Consider the following 17,342-nt stretch of genomic DNA (forward strand, 5'->3'; position numbering starts at 1 on the left):
AAACTTCTAGAATTTTTTGAGGATGTAACGAGTAGAGTGGATCAAGGAGAACCAGTGGATGTGGTGTATTTGGATTTTCAAAAGGCTTTTGACAAGGTTCCACACAAGAGATTAGTGTGCAAAATTAAGGCTCATGTGATTGGGGGCAATGTATTGACGTGGATAGAGAGCTTGTTGGCAGACAGGAAGCAAAGAGTAGGAATAAACGGGTCCCTTTCAGAATGGCAGGCAGTGACTCGTGGGGTACCGCAAGGTTCAGTGCTGGGACCCCAGCTATTTACACTATATATTAATGATTTAGACAAAAGAATTGAATGTAATATCTCCAAGTTTGCAGATGACACTGAGCTGGGTGGCAGTGTGAGCTGGTAGGAGGATGCTAAGAGGCTGCAGGGTGACTTGGACAGGTTAGGTGAGTGGGCAAATGATGGCAGATGCAGTATAATGTGGATAAGTGTGAGGTTATCCACTTTGGTTGCAAAAACAGGAAGGCAGATTATTATCTGAATGGTGACAGATTAGTAAAAGGGGAGGTGCAATGAAACCTGGGTGTCATGGTACATCAGTCATTGAAAATAGGCATGCAGGTACAGCAGGCAGTAAAGAAAGCAAATGGCATGTTGGCCTTCATAGCGAGAGGATTTGAGTATAGGAGCAGGGAGGTCTTGCTGCAGTTGTACAGAGCCTTGGTGAGACCACACCTTGAGTATTGTGTGCAGTTTTGGTCTCCTAAAATGAGGAAGGACATTCTTGTTATTGAGGGAGTGCAGCGAAGGTTCACCAGACTGATTCCCGGGATGGCAGGACTGATATATGAAGAAAGATTGGATCGACTCGGCTTATATTCAATGGAATTTAGAAGAATGAGAGGGGATCTCATAAAAACATAAAAAATTCTGATGGGATTGGACAGGTTAGATGCAGGAAGAATGTTCCCGATGTTGGGGAAGTGCAGAACCAGGGGTCACAGTCTAAGGATAAGGATTAAGCCATATAGGACCAAGATGAGGAGAAACTTTTTCACCCAGAGAATTGTGAACCTATGGAATTCTCTACCACAGAAAGTTGTTGAGTCCAGTTCGTTGGATATATTCGAAAATGAGTTAGATGTGGAGAGAAGGCAGGAGTGGGGTACTGAAGTTGCATGATCAGCCATGATCATATTGAACGGTGGTGCAGGCTCGAAGGGCCTACACCTGCACCTATTTTCTATGTTTCTATAACATCACAATTGAAAGAGGAATGCTATACCAAGGGCCCTCAGATGAGTAGCTGGAATACAAGGCTGAGGAACTTGAGAAACCAGATGAAGCAGCAGCCCAAGAACCTCCGACAGCAGCAAACCATTCTGCAGACATGATTGCTGTAATATAGAGCTCCCCTGGTGGACTACTGTTCCACCTAGTGGACTACTGTAGTAATGCAACTGCTGATGTAAATACAATAAAAGGATCATGTGACAAGGTCACATGACAAGTTCCTGTCGAGCCGTCTTGGAGTGTGGAGTGTGTCGTAAAGAATATATCACAATTGCATAATATTCTGTCTTAATCCTTACTGTTTCTGGTCTCCCATTTTAGTCAATTCCTTGCAATAAATGAAAATCTCCAACATTTTACTTATCTGCCAGTTGGCGGCCATACTTCATCAACACACATTTTTCTGCAGCCTCACAAATGAAACTGTGCAAACAGTGCAATATTATGCTGCCATCATTCATTAAACAACATATGACGTGTCTCTGAAACTAGCACAGTACTTCAACTTCCTGACAGTGGATGATTAGCTAAACTCGTGCTTCTTCCTAGAGTGTTTCAAGAGCCTGTGAGATGGCCGATAGTTGTGCCTCTAGGGGTCTATTAAACTCTGGGAGCATGGACCCAAGGTATCTCTGCTGATCTACTGCAGGAGCAGGAGCAGGAGCAGCGTGGCTCGGCCTGTTTTCTGACATCTGTGAAGCTATCAGTGGGAGGAAGGTAGATTGGTGTGGATATGCTGTCATTGTGGGAGACATTATCCATTGTCAGGACTTAGGGCCTGGACTCTCTTGGGCTCTGTGTTAATGGGCCACAATTACATTATTGAAGCAACTAACAATTGCGCTCTCCTTCAATTAATGATCCTGTCAAAGGAGGAGGCGAGATTGCAACTCAAGGCCTGTATGGTAGTAGGCATTCAGGAGAGATATAAATTCTGGCATGGTGCCCTCTGCCTTGAGGAGTTGTGCTGTGATTGTCCTTGGAATTTCCACTTGTTCCAAAGCTGACTGCATGTTTTCGGTCCGTTCCATTCGATCGCCACACATGGGGTTGTGGAATCCTTCATATTTGTCGGTATATGTTGAAACCTCCGAGGCAAGCCTTCTGATGACTTCAACAATTTCTCGTGCTTGGAAGGCATTCTTCTTTTGAAAGCGCATCAGCTGAATTGTGCAGTCTATGGGCCCAAGTTTCCACATGATTCGCGCCTGATTTTTAGGAGCAACTGGTGGAGAACGGACTATTTTAGAAATCGCAATTCTCCACATTTTTTTTTCTGCAGTTCTAGTCAGGTAGAACAGTTCTAGTTTAGAACAGAATTTTTTCTTCAAAAGGGGGCGTGTCCGGCCACTGACGCCTGATTTGAAAGTTTCCACAGTGAAAACGTACTCCAAACTAAAGTAGAATGGAGCCAGTGAAGATTTTTGTAGAACTGAAAAAACCTGTTCTACACATAAAAAAATCAAGCGCAGGTTACAAATTAGGCGTCCAGAACGAGGTGGGGGGGAAGGGAACTCATTAAATTCGACAATAAATCCTTATTTATACTTCTACAAATATTATACAAATAAATCCAACCTGAATAAACATTTATAAGCCAAGAAAAGATTAAATAAACCATCTTCCTACCTGTATGAAAGTGCTTCAGCCAGGGAGAATTCTGCAGCCGTTCGTGCCGCTGAGCGGGAGGGGGAGAGAGAGAGAGAGAGGGGGGGGAGGGAGAGAGAGGGGGGAGGGAGAGAGAGGGGGGGAGGGAGAGAGAGGGGGAGGGAGGGGGAGAGAGAGGGGGAGGGAGGGGGAGAGAGAGGGGGAGGGAGGGGGAGAGAGAGGGGGAGGGAGGGGGAGGGAGGGGGAGGGAGGGGGAGAGAGAGGGGGAGGAGAGAGAGGGGGGGGAGAGAGAGGGGGGGGGAGAGGGAGGGAGAGAGGGAGACTGGGGGGGGGGGTCGGGGAACAGGAGGGGGGGGTCGGGAAACAGGAGGGGGGGGTCGGGGAACAGGAGGGGGGGGGTCGGGGAAAAGGAGGGGGGGGGTCGGGGAACAGGAGGGGGGGGTCGGGGAACAGGAGCGCGGGTCGGGTCGGGTCAGTCGGGGGGGGGAGAGCGGGTCTCGGGTCTCGGGTCGGGTCGGGGGTGGGGGGGGAGTGGGTGTCGGGTCTCGGGTCGCTGGTCGGGGCGGGGGTGGGGGGGGAGCGGGTGTCGGGTGTCGGGTCGGGGCGGGGGGGGGGGGGGGAGAGCGGGTGTCGGGGCGGGGTGGGGGGGGGGGGAGCGGGTGTTGGGTCTCGGTCGGGGCGGGGGGGGGGGAGCGGGTGTCGGGTCTCGGGTCGGGGGGGGAGAAGCGGGTGTCAGGGCGGGGGGGGGGGGGAGCGGGTGTCGGGGCGGGGGGGGAGCGGGGGGCGGGGGGGGGAAGCGGGTGTCGGGTCTCGGGGCGGTGGGGGGGGAGCGGGTGTCGGGTCGCGTCTGGTCGGCGGTGGGGGGGAGCGAGTGTCGGGTCTGGTCGGGCGGGGAGCAGGAGATGGCCGTGGGAGGAGCCTCATTCACGCAGCCCCAGTGAGGCCATTGGGCCAGGGCTAGGGGCTGCGTGCTTCGGGTCCCTCCCACATAGTTCGGCGCCTGGAGCTACTGCACTTGCGTGCCGACTGTAGCGTGCATGTGCAGAGGTCCCGGCACTGTTTTCAGCGCCGGGACCTGGCTCCGCCTCCCCACAGGTCGTGCTGGCTGCGCCGAGGGCCACAGGACCTGTAAGTAGGTGGAGAATACCGAGGATTTTTTTAGGCGCCGTTTTAGGCGCGAAAAACGGGCGCCCAGCTCGGAGGGGCGCCCTTTTTTCTTGTGGAAACTTGGGCCCAATATGTCAGTCAGCGATTTCCGGCGGTACACAAATTCCCTCCTCCTATTGGGTGTGCACCCAATCCCAGGTGCTAAGCATGTCCAACATATGCCCACAATGAGTAAATTACCCAAACCCAGAATTATGTGCAGGCTCATGTGTTCCACCTGGGCGAATTTAGGAAGCGCTCACCTGACTTACATTCTTAAGGAAGGAAAGGGTCAGAAAAATCAGCCCCTTGTTGTTCTACAATGCTTCACATAAGAAAAAAAATGCATTTGTACAGCATCTTTCCAATCCTAAGAGTGTCTCAAAGCACATCACAGCCAATTAATTACTTGTGCAATCGCTGTTATTGTGTATGCAAATGTGACAGCCAGTTTATACTCAACAAGGCTCCATAGATAGCAAATGAGATAAATGACCAGTTAATATGTTTTGGTGATGTTGGTTGAGGGATAAATACTGCCCAGGACACCTGGAGAACTCCCCTGTTCTTCTTCAAATAGTACCAAGGCATATTTTACCCCCAACTGAACAGGCAGACAAGGGCCTCAGTTTAATGTCTCATCTGAAAGACAGCAACTCTGACAATGTGGCATTCCATCAGTGCTGTACTGGAGTGTCAACCAGAATTAAATCCTGGAGTGTGACTTGAATTTAAAACTTTCATAGTCAGTGTTGAGCGTGCTACCATTGAGTGAACATGGCACGAACCTTTATGTGACAATTTAAGCAAATGTGGGATACAAACTGTTAATTCAGTTTCATTATTCTGCAACCTCTCATTTTCATAAAAGATACCAGCCATAACTTCCTAATAAACCACAAGATCCCAACAATACAACTCTTTCCACATAGGTGTAATTAGGCAATAATCCCTTCATCTAACATGAAATAGCAGCACACCAGGTTAAGAAACTCTCATAAATGAACAACTTTTCCCTTCGCATGGTGTAATTGATTACTTCTTGCCAGATTTAAATGCTGTTGCCCATAGAACATTGAAAACACCTTCAAAATCCAATTGTTGAAAGAGCTTATAGCAGGATGAGGAAGAATTGTTTGGCACAAATCTGAATATCTATGGATTGCCCCTGAAAACAGGTCTAGAGATTGCAATGCGCGATCACCCGCGCCTGTTGAAAGGAATGCAGGCAGCACAAGACCTTCATGCTGCCTGCTAATTATAATGATTGTAATATTCAGCCCAGCACTAAACACGCTGCTAACTGGCTGAAAGCTCAACAGGGGGGCAAGTTCATGCGAGGCTAACACCAATGAAAGCTAGCCTGCAATTCTTGAAGGCAGTCTGCGCCTCTTAAAGGGGAGGTGCATTTTGCCTATAGCAACTCATTCAACTGGCTGGGAAAGACAGTGCAAAACTATTGGTGTCACAACAGGGGAGAGAGTGTGCACCAGGGTTCTCTGATGTAGCACTGGAAGGAGGCCTTGGTACAGGTGGTGGATAGGAGGAGAGAGGTCCTATTTCCACAGGGGCCAGGAGGCCCCCCAGGCAAAATTGAAAATTTCACTGGGAGCAGCTATCAATGCCAGTAGTGTCGCCCCAAGGACCTGGCTGCAGTGCAGGAAGAAGTTTAATGGCATTACACGAGTGGTCAAGGCCAGTGAATTAATCTTAAAATGCCATATCCTGCCATCTGCACCACTAGCCTCAAACACTCACCTACCAATAATCTCGAACAAACACGGTCCATACCTTACATTCATAGCTTCACCTCACCCTCACACACTTACTATTGCTGCCAGACTTACACCCACAGCTTGCACATGCTGTCAACTATTCAACCATGGTGCATCACGCAAACATAATGCACCACACTCACTGACACACTTCCCTTTCTCTTGCAGAACAAGGTGGCTCACAATAAGAGACAGCAGAGGATACACGTAGGGGCACAGACGCACCTGAATAAGAACTCAAGAAATAGGAGCAGGAGTAGGCCATTCGGCATTTTGAGCCTGCTCCGCCATTCAATAAAATCATGGCTGATCTTCTACCTCAACTCCACCTTCCCACACAATCCCCATATCCCTTGATTCCTTTAATATCCAAAAATCTATCGTTCTCTGTCTTGAATATACTCAACAACTGAACATCCACAATGCTCTGGGTATAGAATTCCAAAGATTCACAATCCTTTGAGGGAAGAAATTTCTCCTCATCTCAGTCCTAAATGGCTGACCCCTTATTCTGAGACTGTGACCCCTAGTTCTAGATTCTCCAGCCAAGGGAAACATCCTCACATCATCTACTCTGTCAAGCCCTGTAAGAATTTTATGTTTCAATGAGATCACCTCTCATTCTTCTAAATTTCAGGGAATATAAGCCTAGTCTCCTCAATCTCTCCTCATAGGACAATCCCCCCATCCCAGATATCAGTCTGGTGAACCTTCGTTGTAAATATGGATGCATTGCACTCAGTCCCTTCATCAAAGTCATTATTGTAGATTGTAAATAGCTGAGGCCCAAGCACTGATCCTTGAGGTACCCCACTAGTTATAGCCAACCTGAAAACCACCCACTGATTCCTACTCTCTGTTTTCTGTCTGTTAACCAATCCTTTATCCATTCTAATATATTACCTCCAACCCCATGAGCCCTTATCTTCCGTAGCAACCTTTTATGTGGCACCTTATCGGATTCATTTTGGAAATCCAAATATACTACATCTACTGGTTCCCCTTTATCTATCCTGCGAGCTACATCCTCAAAAAACACGAATACGTTTGTTGAACATACTTTCCCGTTCATAAAACCATGTTGACTCTGCCTAATCATATTATGATCCTGTCTTGTTACCACTTCCTTAATAATGGATTCCAGCATTTTTCCCAATGACTAATGTCAGGCTAACTGGCCTATAGTTCCTTGTTTTCTCTCTCTCTCTCTCTCTCTCCTTTCTTGAATAGTTACATTTACTATATTCCAATCTGCTGGGACCATTCTAAAATCTAGGAAGGTCACAACCAATGCATCCTCTATCTCTGTTGCCACCTCTTTTAGAACCCTAGCATGTAGGTCATCAGGTCCAATGGATTTGTCAGCTTTTACAGGTCATGGGGATTTGTCAGAAACGATTAGTTTCTTAAGTACCTTTTGTTATGTATGCAACACCTTGTAACCAGCATTCTACCGCCACCAGAGGGCGCATCTGTTGGAGTCCTAAGAGATCCCAGCATTCCTTGGGAGCATTGCATATAAGCAAGCCTCCCATGCTGTGCCAGCACTCTGGAGTCAGAATAAAGAGACTAAGGTCACAGTTACTCAAGACTACAGTACTCAGTCACATTGCTTTATTTGAGACATAACAACTGGCGACGAGTAATAGATAACGAACCATCACTTGAAAATGCAGAAAACTGTTGGAATCCTGGAGAAATTCTCCGTAGGTGATGATTGGGAAGCCTTCTTGGAGCGACTCGACCAATACTTCATGGCCAACGAGCTGGAAGGGAATGAGAACACTGCCAAACAAAGGGCGATCCTCCTCACCTTATGCGGGGCAACAACCTATGGCCTCATGAAGAATCTTCTTGCTCTGGTGAAACCAACAACCAAATCATATGAAGAACTGTGTACGCTGGTCCGGGAGTACCTAAATCCGAAGGAGAGCATTCTGATGGCAAGGTATCGATTTCATACTTGTCAATGGTCTGAAGGCCAGGAAGTGCCGAGCTATGTCGCCGAACTAAGGCACCTTGCAGGACATTGCGAATTCGGTGGATTCCTGGAACAAATGCTAAGAGACTTTTTTGTGCTTGGCATTGGCCATGAGGTTATCCTTCGCAAACTATTGACTGTTGAAACACCGAATCTGAGCAAAGCCATAACGATAGCCCAGGCATTTATGTCCACCAGCGATAACACCAAACAAATTTTGCAGCATAAAGATGCATCAGAACTGTACAGAAAGTAACATCGTTTTCAGGCAGGAATGCATATGGCAGAACGTACACGCCTGCAGCTGTACGACCTCAGATGACTCAGAGTCGAAGTGTGTTTTCCTGGCGCCAGAGGTCGAGTTCTTAGGGAGAAGAATCGCGCAGACGGCATCAAACCCACCGACGCCAAGACGGAGGCCATCAAGAACGCGCCGAGATCACAGAACGTGACGGAGCTGCGGTCGCTCCTGGGACTCCTCAATTATTTTGGTAATTGCCTACCCGGGTTAAGCTCCATGCTAGAACCTCTACATGTGTTGCTACACAAGGGAGATGACTGGGTATGGGGGAAATCACAAGAGACTGCTTTTGAGAAAGCCATAAATCTGTTATGTTCCAACAAACTGCTTGTTTTGTATGACCCATGTAAACATTTAGTGCTAGCTTGCGACGCGTCTTCGTACGGGGTCGGATGTGTGTTACAACAAGCAAACAAATCGGGAATATTGCAACCGGTCGCTTATGCACCCAGGAGTTTGTCCAAGGCTGAAAGGGCCTACAGCATGATTGAAAAAGAAGCTCTGGTATGCGTTTACGGGGTGATAAAAATGCATCAGTATCTGTTTGGGCTTAAGTTCGAGTTAGAAACTGACCATAAACCGCTCATATCGCTATTCTCAGAGAGCAAAGGTATTAATACCAACCCCTCTGCTCGCACCCAAAGATGAGCGCTCACGCTGTCTGCATATAACTATGTAATTCGCCACAGGCCAGGCACAGAGAACTGTGCTGATGCTCAGTCGGCTACCATTGCCCACCACCGGGGTAGAAATGGCACAGCCTACAGACTTGTTCTTGGTGATGGATGCATTTGAAAACAAAATGTCATCCGTTACAATCCGCCAGATCAGGATCCTTTACTATCCCTTGTAAAAAAATGTGTCCTCCATGGGAGCTGGTCCAGTGTCCCAGCGGAGATGCATGAAGAGATCAAGCCGTTGCAGCGGCGCAAAGATGAAATGTCCATACAGGAGGACTATCTTTTGTGGGGTAATCTTGTGGTTTTGCCTAATAAAGGCAGGGAAACGTTCATACGCGACCTACACAGTACCCATCCAGGCATAGTAATGATGAAAGCTATAGCCAGATCCTATGTGTGGTGGCCCGGCATCGACTCAGATTTGGAGTCTTGCGTGCGCCAATGCAACACTTGCTCTCAACTGAGCACCCAGGGAGGCACCGCTAAGTTTGTGATCATGGCCCTCCAAACCATGGTCTAGGATCCATGTTGACTTCGCTGGCCCGTTTCTAGGCAAAATGTTTTTGGTTGTTGTGGATGCTTATTCAAAATGGATTGAGTGTGTAATAATGTCTGTAAGTATGTCCACTGCCACCATCGAAAGCCTACGAGCCATGTTTGCCACGCACAGCCTGCTTGATGTCCTTGTCAGCGACAATGGGCCGTGCTTCACCAGCGCTGAATTCAAGGAATTCATGACCAACAATGGGATCAAGCATGTCACATCTGCCCCGTTCAAGCCCGCATCCAACGGCCAGGCAGAACTGGCAGTCCAAACCATCAAGCAAAGCTTGAAACACGTGTCGGAAGGCTCCCTGCCAGACCCACCTGTCCCGAGTCCTGCTCAGCTATCGCACAAGACCCCACTCGCTCATTGGGGTTCCCCCTGCCGAACTGCTCATGAAAAGGACACTCAAAACAAGGCTCTCTCTAGCCCACCCTGATCTCCATGATCATGTCGAGGGCAGGCGGCATCAACAAAGCATGTACCATGATCGCGCAAATTTGTCACGCGATATTGAAGTCAATGACCCTGTATTTGTACTCAACTATGGACATGGTCCCAAATGGCTTGCTGGCACTGTCATAGCCAAAGAAGGGAGTAGGGTGTTTGAGGTCAAACTTGCAAATGGACTAACTTGCAGAAAGCATTCGGACCAAACCAAAATGCGATTCACAGACAGCCACGAGCAACCTGAAGAAGCCACCACCAACTCTGACCCTCCAATACACACACAAGTGGCAACCGACATCACGGTTGACCACCAAGCTGAACTCATCATCCCCAGCAGCCCAGCAAGGCCAGCTCTATTGTCTTGACTTCTTTCTTTAGATTTCTAAATTTCCCCATACCAGACCCCTTCCCCCTGCCTTTTTAGTTTAATGCCCTATCTACAGCCCTAGTTAACCGATTCACCAGGACACTAGTCCCAGCCCGGTTTAAATGGAGACCGTGCTAAACGGAACAGCTCTCTCTTTCCCCAGTACTGGTACCAGTGCCCCATGAATTGAAACCTCTTCCTCCCATACCACTCTTTGAGCCATGTACTTAATCTTCAGATCTGCTTGACCCTAAGTCAATTTGCGAGTGGCTCAGGTAACAATCCAGAGATTATTACCTTTGAGGTTCTGCTTTTTAATTTGACTCCAGCTCCTCAAACTCTCTCAGTAGAACCTCATGCCTGGTTCTCCCTTTGTCGTTGGTGCCTACGTGGACTCTGACAACTGGATCCTCCTCCTCCCACTCCAAATTCTTCTCCAGCCACAAGTAGATATCCTTAACCCTGGCACCAGGCAGGCAACACAACCTTCAGAACTGCCGGTCGTGGCTGCACAGGGCAGCATCTATCTCCCAACTATACTGTCCCTTACCACTACAACATTCCTTTTCACTCACTTGAATGCCCTCCGGTACCACAGTGCCGTGGTCAGTTTGCTCATCCACCCTGTAGACTTTGCCCTCATCCACACAGGCAGCAAGAACCTTATACCTGTTGGATAAGGGCAAAGGCTGAGGCTCCTTCGGCACTGCACCTGGGGTCCGGTTACCTCCCTGAGTTGCAGTCAGAACCTCCTGACCACTAACCAGACCTGCACATTACCTAACATAAGGGGTGTGACTGAAACATAGAAACATAGAAACATAGAAATTAGGTGCAGGAGCAGGCCATTCGGCCCTTCGAGCCTGCACCGCCATTCAATAAGATCATGGCTGATCATTCAACCTCAGTACCCCTTTCCTGCTTTCTCTCCATAGCCCTTGATCCCTTTGGCCGTAAGGGTCATATCTAACTCCCTTTTGAATACATCCAACGAACTGGCCTCAACAGCTTTTTGCGGCAGAGAATTCCACAGGTTAACCACTCTCTGAGTGAAGAAGTTTTTCCTCATCTTGGTCCTAAATGGCTTACCCTTTATTCTTAGACTGTGACCCCTGGTTCTGGAACTCCTCAGCAACAGGAACATTCTTCCTGCCTTTAATCTGTCCAATCCCGTCAGAATTTTAGATGTTTCTATGAGATCCCCTTTCATTCTTCTAAACTCCAGTGGATACAAGCCGAGTTGATCCAGTCTCTCCTCATATGTCAGTCCTGCTAGCCTGGGAATCAATCTGGTGAACCTTTGCTGTACTCCCTTAATAGCAAGAACGTCCTTCCTCAGATTAGGAGACCAAAACTGAACACAATATTCCAGGTGTGGCCTCACCAAGGCTCTGTACAACTGCAGTAAGACCTCCCTGCTTCTGTACTCAAATCCTCTAGCTATGAAGGCCAACATGCCATTTGCCTTCTTCAGCACCTGCTGTACCTGCATGCCAAACTTCAATGACTGATGTACCAGGACACCCAGGTCTCGCTGCACCTCCCCTTTTCCTAATTTGTCACCATTCAGATAATATTCTGTCTTCCTGGTTTTGCCACCAAAGTGAATAACGTCACATTTATCCATTTTATACTGCATCTGCCATGCATTTGCCCACTCACCTAACCTGTCCAAGTCACCCTGCAGCCTCTTTGCATCCTCCTCATAGCTCACACCGCCACCCAGCTTAGTGTCATCTGCAAACTTGGAGATATTACATTCAATTCCTTCATCTAAATCATTGATGTATATTGTAAATAGCTGGGGTCCCAGCACTGAACCCTGCGGCACCCCACTGGCCACTGCCTGCCATTCGGAAAAGGACCCGTTTATTCCGACTCTCTGCTTCCTGTCTGCCAACCAGTTCTCTATCCACATCAATACATTACCCCCAATCCCATGTGCTTTCATTTTGCATACTCATCTCTTGTGTGGGACCTTGTCAAAAGCCTTTTGAAAGTCCAAATACACTACATCAACTGGTTCTCCCTTGTCCACTCTACTAGTTACATCCTCAAAAAATTCTAGGAGATTTGTCAAGCATGATTTTTCCCTTTCATAACTCCATGCTGACTTGGGCCGATCCTGTCACTGCTTTCCAAATGCGCTGCTATTTCATCTTTAATAATTGATTCCAACATTTTCCCCACTACCGATGTCAGGCTAACCGGTCTATAATTCGCTGTTTTCTCTCTCCCTCCTTTTTTAAAAGGGGTGTTACACTAGCTACCCTCCAGTCCATAGGAACTGATCCAGAGTCAATAGAATGTTGGAAAATGATCACCAATGCATCCACTATTTCTAGGGCCACTTCCTTAAGTACTCTGGGATGCAGCCTATCAGGCCCTGGGGATTTATCGTCCTTCAATCCCATCAATTTCCCTAACACAATTTCCTGACTAATAAGGATTTCCTTCAGTTCCTCCTTTTCACTAGACCCTCGAACCCTTAGTATTTCCAGAAGATTATTTGTGCCTTCCTTAGTGAAGACAGATCCAAAGTATTTGTTTAATTGGTCTGCCATTTCTTTATTCCCCATTATAAATTCACCTGATTCTGACTGCAAAGGACCTACGTTGGTCTTCACTAATCTTTTTCTCTGCACATATCTATAGAAGCTTTTGCAGTCAGTTTTGATGTTCCCTGCAAGCTTCCTCTCATACTCTATTTCCCCCCTCCTAATTAAACCGTTTGTCCTCCTCTGCTGAATTCTAAATTTCTCCCAGTCCTCAGGTTTGCTGCTTTTTCTGGCCAATTTATATGCCTCTTCCTTGGATTTAACACTATCCCTAATTTCCCTTGTTAGCAACGGTTGAGCTACCTTCCCCATTTTATTTTTACTTCAGACAGGGATGTACAATTGTTGAAGTTCATCCATGTAATCTATAAATGTCTGCCCACTGTCAACCCTTTAAAGTATAATTTGCCAGTCTATTCTAGCCAATTCATGTCTCATACCATCGAAGTTACCTTTCCTTAAGTTCAGGACCCTCGTCTCTGAATTACCACTATCACTCTCCATCTTAATAAAGAATTCTACCATATTATGGTCACTCTTCCCCAGGGGGCCTCGCACAATAAGATTGCTAATTAGTCCTCTCTCATTTCACAACACCCAGTCTAGGATGGCCAGCTCTCTAGTTGGTTCCTCGACATATTGGTCTCGAAAGCCATCCCCAATACACTCCAGGAAATCCTCCTCCACCACATTGCAACCAGCTTGGTTAGCCCAATCTATATGTAGATTAAAGTCACCCATGATAACTGCTGTACCTTTATTGCATGCATCCCTAATTTCCTGTTTGATGCCATCCCCGACCTCACTACGACTGTTTGGTGGTCTGTACACAACTCCCACTAGCGCTTTCTGCCCTTTGGTAGTCCGCAGCTCTACCCATACAGATTCCACATCATCCAAGCTAATATCCTTTCTTACTATTGCGTTAATTACCTCTTTAACCAGCAACGCTGCCCCACCTCCTTTTCCTTTCTGTCTATCCTTCCTGAATGTTGAATAGCCCTGGATGTTAAGTTCCCAGCCTTGGTCACCCTGGAGCCATGTCTCCGTAATCCCAATTGTCTCCTAATCGTTAATAGCTGCCTGCGCAGTTAATTCATCCACCTTATTACGAATACTCCTCGCTTTGAGGCACAGAGCCTTCAGGCTTGTCTTTTTAACACTCTTTGCCCCTTTAGAATTTTGCTGTAATGTGGCCCTTTTTGATTTTTGCCTTGGGTTTCTATGCCCTCCACTTTTACTATTCTAATCTCTATCTTTTGCTCTGCCCCCATTTTATTTCCCTCTGTTTCCTTGCATAGGTTCCCATCCCCCTGCCATATTAGTTTAATCTCTCCCCAACAGCACTAGCAAACACACTGCCTAGGACATTGGTTCCGGTCCTGCCCAGGTGCAGACTGTCTGGTTTGTACTGGTCCCACCTCTCCCAGAACCAGTTCCAATGTCCCAGGAATTTGAATCCCTCCCTCTTGCACCACTCCTCAAGCCACGTATTCATCTTACCTATCCTGCAATTCCTACTCTGACTAGCATGTGGCACTGGTAGCAATCCTGAGATTACTACCTTTGAGGTCCTACTTTTTAATTTAACTCCTAGCTCCCTAAATTCAGCTTGTAGGGCCGCATCCCGCTTTTTACCTATATCGTTGGTACCTACGATTTGGTATCTATGGTTTGCCTGCCTTCTGGATCAAGTGTCCAGATAATTCTCCCCCTCCCTGATACCCTGCAATGTCTGCACCTTGGACTCTAACTGAACAACTCTGAGTTGAAGCTTCTCGAAATGCAGATACTTACTGCAGACGTGGTCGACCGGGACCACAATGCTCTCCACAAACTTCCACATGCTGCAGTTGCGGTACACCACCTATACTGGATACATTACACATGGTCCCCTCATCTAAGTCATTGATATAGATTGTTAATAGCTGAGGCCCAAACACTGATCCTTGTGGTACCCCACTAGTTACAGCCTGCCAATCCGAAAATGACCCGTTTAATGGACAGAAAACAGAGAGTAGGAATAATCAATCCTCAATTCATGCTAATGTATTACCCCCAATCCCATGGGCTCCAATTTTGTGTAATTAACAGTCAACCACATATTGTGAGACTGGTGTCACATGTAGGTCAGATATTTGTTTAGAAAATTGCCAGATTTATTGCATTCAATTTCACTCATGACCTCTTATCACAAAGAGCACCTCCATCCACTTCTATAACATCAGCCACTTCCACTCCTACCTCAGCCCATCTGCTGCTGAGACTTTCACCCATGTCTTTGTCACTTCCAGACTTGACCATTCTAAATCTCTCTTGGCCAATCACCCATCCTCTGCATTTCGTGAACTTCAACTAATTCAAAACTCTGCTGCATGTATCCTATCCTGCACTAAGTCTTGCTTGCCTATCACCCATGCCCTTACTCACCTATATTGGCTCCCAATACCTTAATTTAACATGCTCCTCCTTGTCTTTAAATCCTTCCATGGGCTTACTCTTGCTTTGGATATACCTTCAGTCACCTAAGGTCCCACACTCTGGAATTCCCTCCCTAAACTCTTCCACTTCTCTATCTTCGTTTCCTCATTTAAGATCCTTCTTCAAACCCACCTCTTTGGCCAAGCTTTTGGTCACCTTTCCTAATATCTCCTTTGACTCGGCGTCCATTTTTATCTTTAGGTCTCTATGAAGCACTTTCAGACATTTTCTATGGTAATTGTGGGATAATGCAAGTTATTATGGGTGTTTTATTAGTTAGTAAGAGCAAATATTAATATTTTAAAACAGAAAAGTACTAATGGAGGCTAATGTGTAAGGTTAACACAATGTAACAACAACAACAACTTGTATTTATATAGCATCTTTAACTTAGTGAAATGTCCCAAGGTGCTTCACAGGAGTATTATGCGATAAAAGGTTGACACCGAGCCACATAAGTAGAAATTAGCGCAGGTGACCAAAAGCTTGGTCAAAGAGATATGTTTTAAGGAGCGTCTTGAAGAAGGAAAGAGAGGTAGAGAGGTTTACACAGGGCGTTCCAGAGCTTGGGGCCTAGGCAACAGAAGGCACGGCCACCAATGGTTGAGCAATTACAATCAGGGATGCTCAGGAGGGTAGAATTAGAGGAGCACAGATGATATCTCGGTGGATTGTGGGCATGGGGTAGATTACAGAGATAGGGAGGGGTGAGGCCATGGAGGAATTTGAAAATAAGGATGAGAATGGAAGGAAATAACTCAATATTACACGGAGAGGAAATAGAAAGAGATTTTAGCAGGTGGGCACAGAGGGAGTAAACAATGCACATTAAATCAAAATAATAAGAAAAATGAGAAAATAACCAAAGGTCTCCAACAGATATCTTTACAGGAAGAATACTTAGGAATTTACAACAATCAAAACCATTTAATAGAATACTGCAATGAATAAAGTAATCAGGTGGAAAGAGGAGAGCTGATCACTGACTCTTATCTGGGTGTAAGAAAGTTTTTTTAAACAAAGGATAATAGTAAAATCAGACAAAAAAAAAATCACAGTAGTCTGGATTTTCCTAAACCCAGATGCGCATACAAAAACATTGGACAGGAAAAGAACAGCTGGTCTATTTAGCTTATCCCATCCAATTGGGATGTCTAACGAATTATATAGAGACTCCTTACCCCCTAGGTGTAATGTAATCTCCTGGGAGAGGCGATAAACCAGATCAAAAACAACAAGGCCAAAAGGGAAAGAAAGTCTGAAAAATTCCTCTCCGATCCCTCTCCAGGAGACCACATTAGCCTTGGCTTATATTATTTGGGACTTTCCTCTTGTATGGTGCAATCTCCGCCCCAGACAAGAACAAATTCAGCGCTCTCTTGAAGCTATACAGAGAATCAGCACTCACCGCACAAGCTGGTAACGGGTTCCCTCGGTCTATTATCCTCTGAGAAAAGAGGAATCACCTAGCATCTAGCCTATTTCTTCTCTTGCGTAATTTATACACATGACCCGAGTCCTACCCAACCTATCTAATTGAAATATTTTATCAACGTGAACGCAATCTAGTCCCTTCATCATTTTATTCATCATCAAATTGCCACTATCAAAATGGAAACTAAACATTATAAGAATTATTTTAAAGGGAAGCTGACACTGGAAAGTGCTCTTTTATTCAAAATATACCTCTATTTTATACTGGAAAAATATAGATTTATCAAAATCTGGTTTGCCACTTAAAAAAAATACATCAACTTTGTTACCTACTATTATGCTCGGTGATGTTACCAATGTGAATATCCCCATCATGTGCCCACAGAAAATAATGGGGTTTGCAATGTCTGATCTTCCTGAGAGCTGAGCTGGGGCTGTTGGACTCTGGGGAACCACACAACAACTTGTATTTATATAGCGCCTTTAACATTGTAAAACATCCCAAGGCGCTTCACAGGACCGTTATAAAAAAAAATTTGACACCGAGCCACATAAGGAGATATTAGGGCAGTGCTTGGTCAAAGAGGTAGGTTTTAAGGAGTGTCTTCAAGGAGGAAAGAGAGATGGAGAGGGGGAGAGGTTTAGGGAGGGAATTTCAGAACCTCGGGCCTTGGTTAAGGAATAATTGGTTAAGGGGTATGATCAGATCAGCCATGGTCTTATTGAATGGTGGAGCAGGCTCCAGGGGCCATATGACC

General features: G+C 46.3%; 1 protein-coding gene across 1 annotated transcript in view; it reads right to left on the bottom strand.

The window, feature by feature from the left end:
* Positions 1–17,342, bottom strand: part of LOC139255665 (uncharacterized) — a 286,509-nt gene that overhangs the window by 268,369 nt on the left and 798 nt on the right. The gene's annotated exons all lie outside the window — the stretch shown is intronic.

The sequence above is a fragment of the Pristiophorus japonicus genome, chromosome 3, assembly GCF_044704955.1.
Source record: "Pristiophorus japonicus isolate sPriJap1 chromosome 3, sPriJap1.hap1, whole genome shotgun sequence".
Classification (NCBI taxonomy): domain Eukaryota; kingdom Metazoa; phylum Chordata; class Chondrichthyes; family Pristiophoridae; genus Pristiophorus; species Pristiophorus japonicus.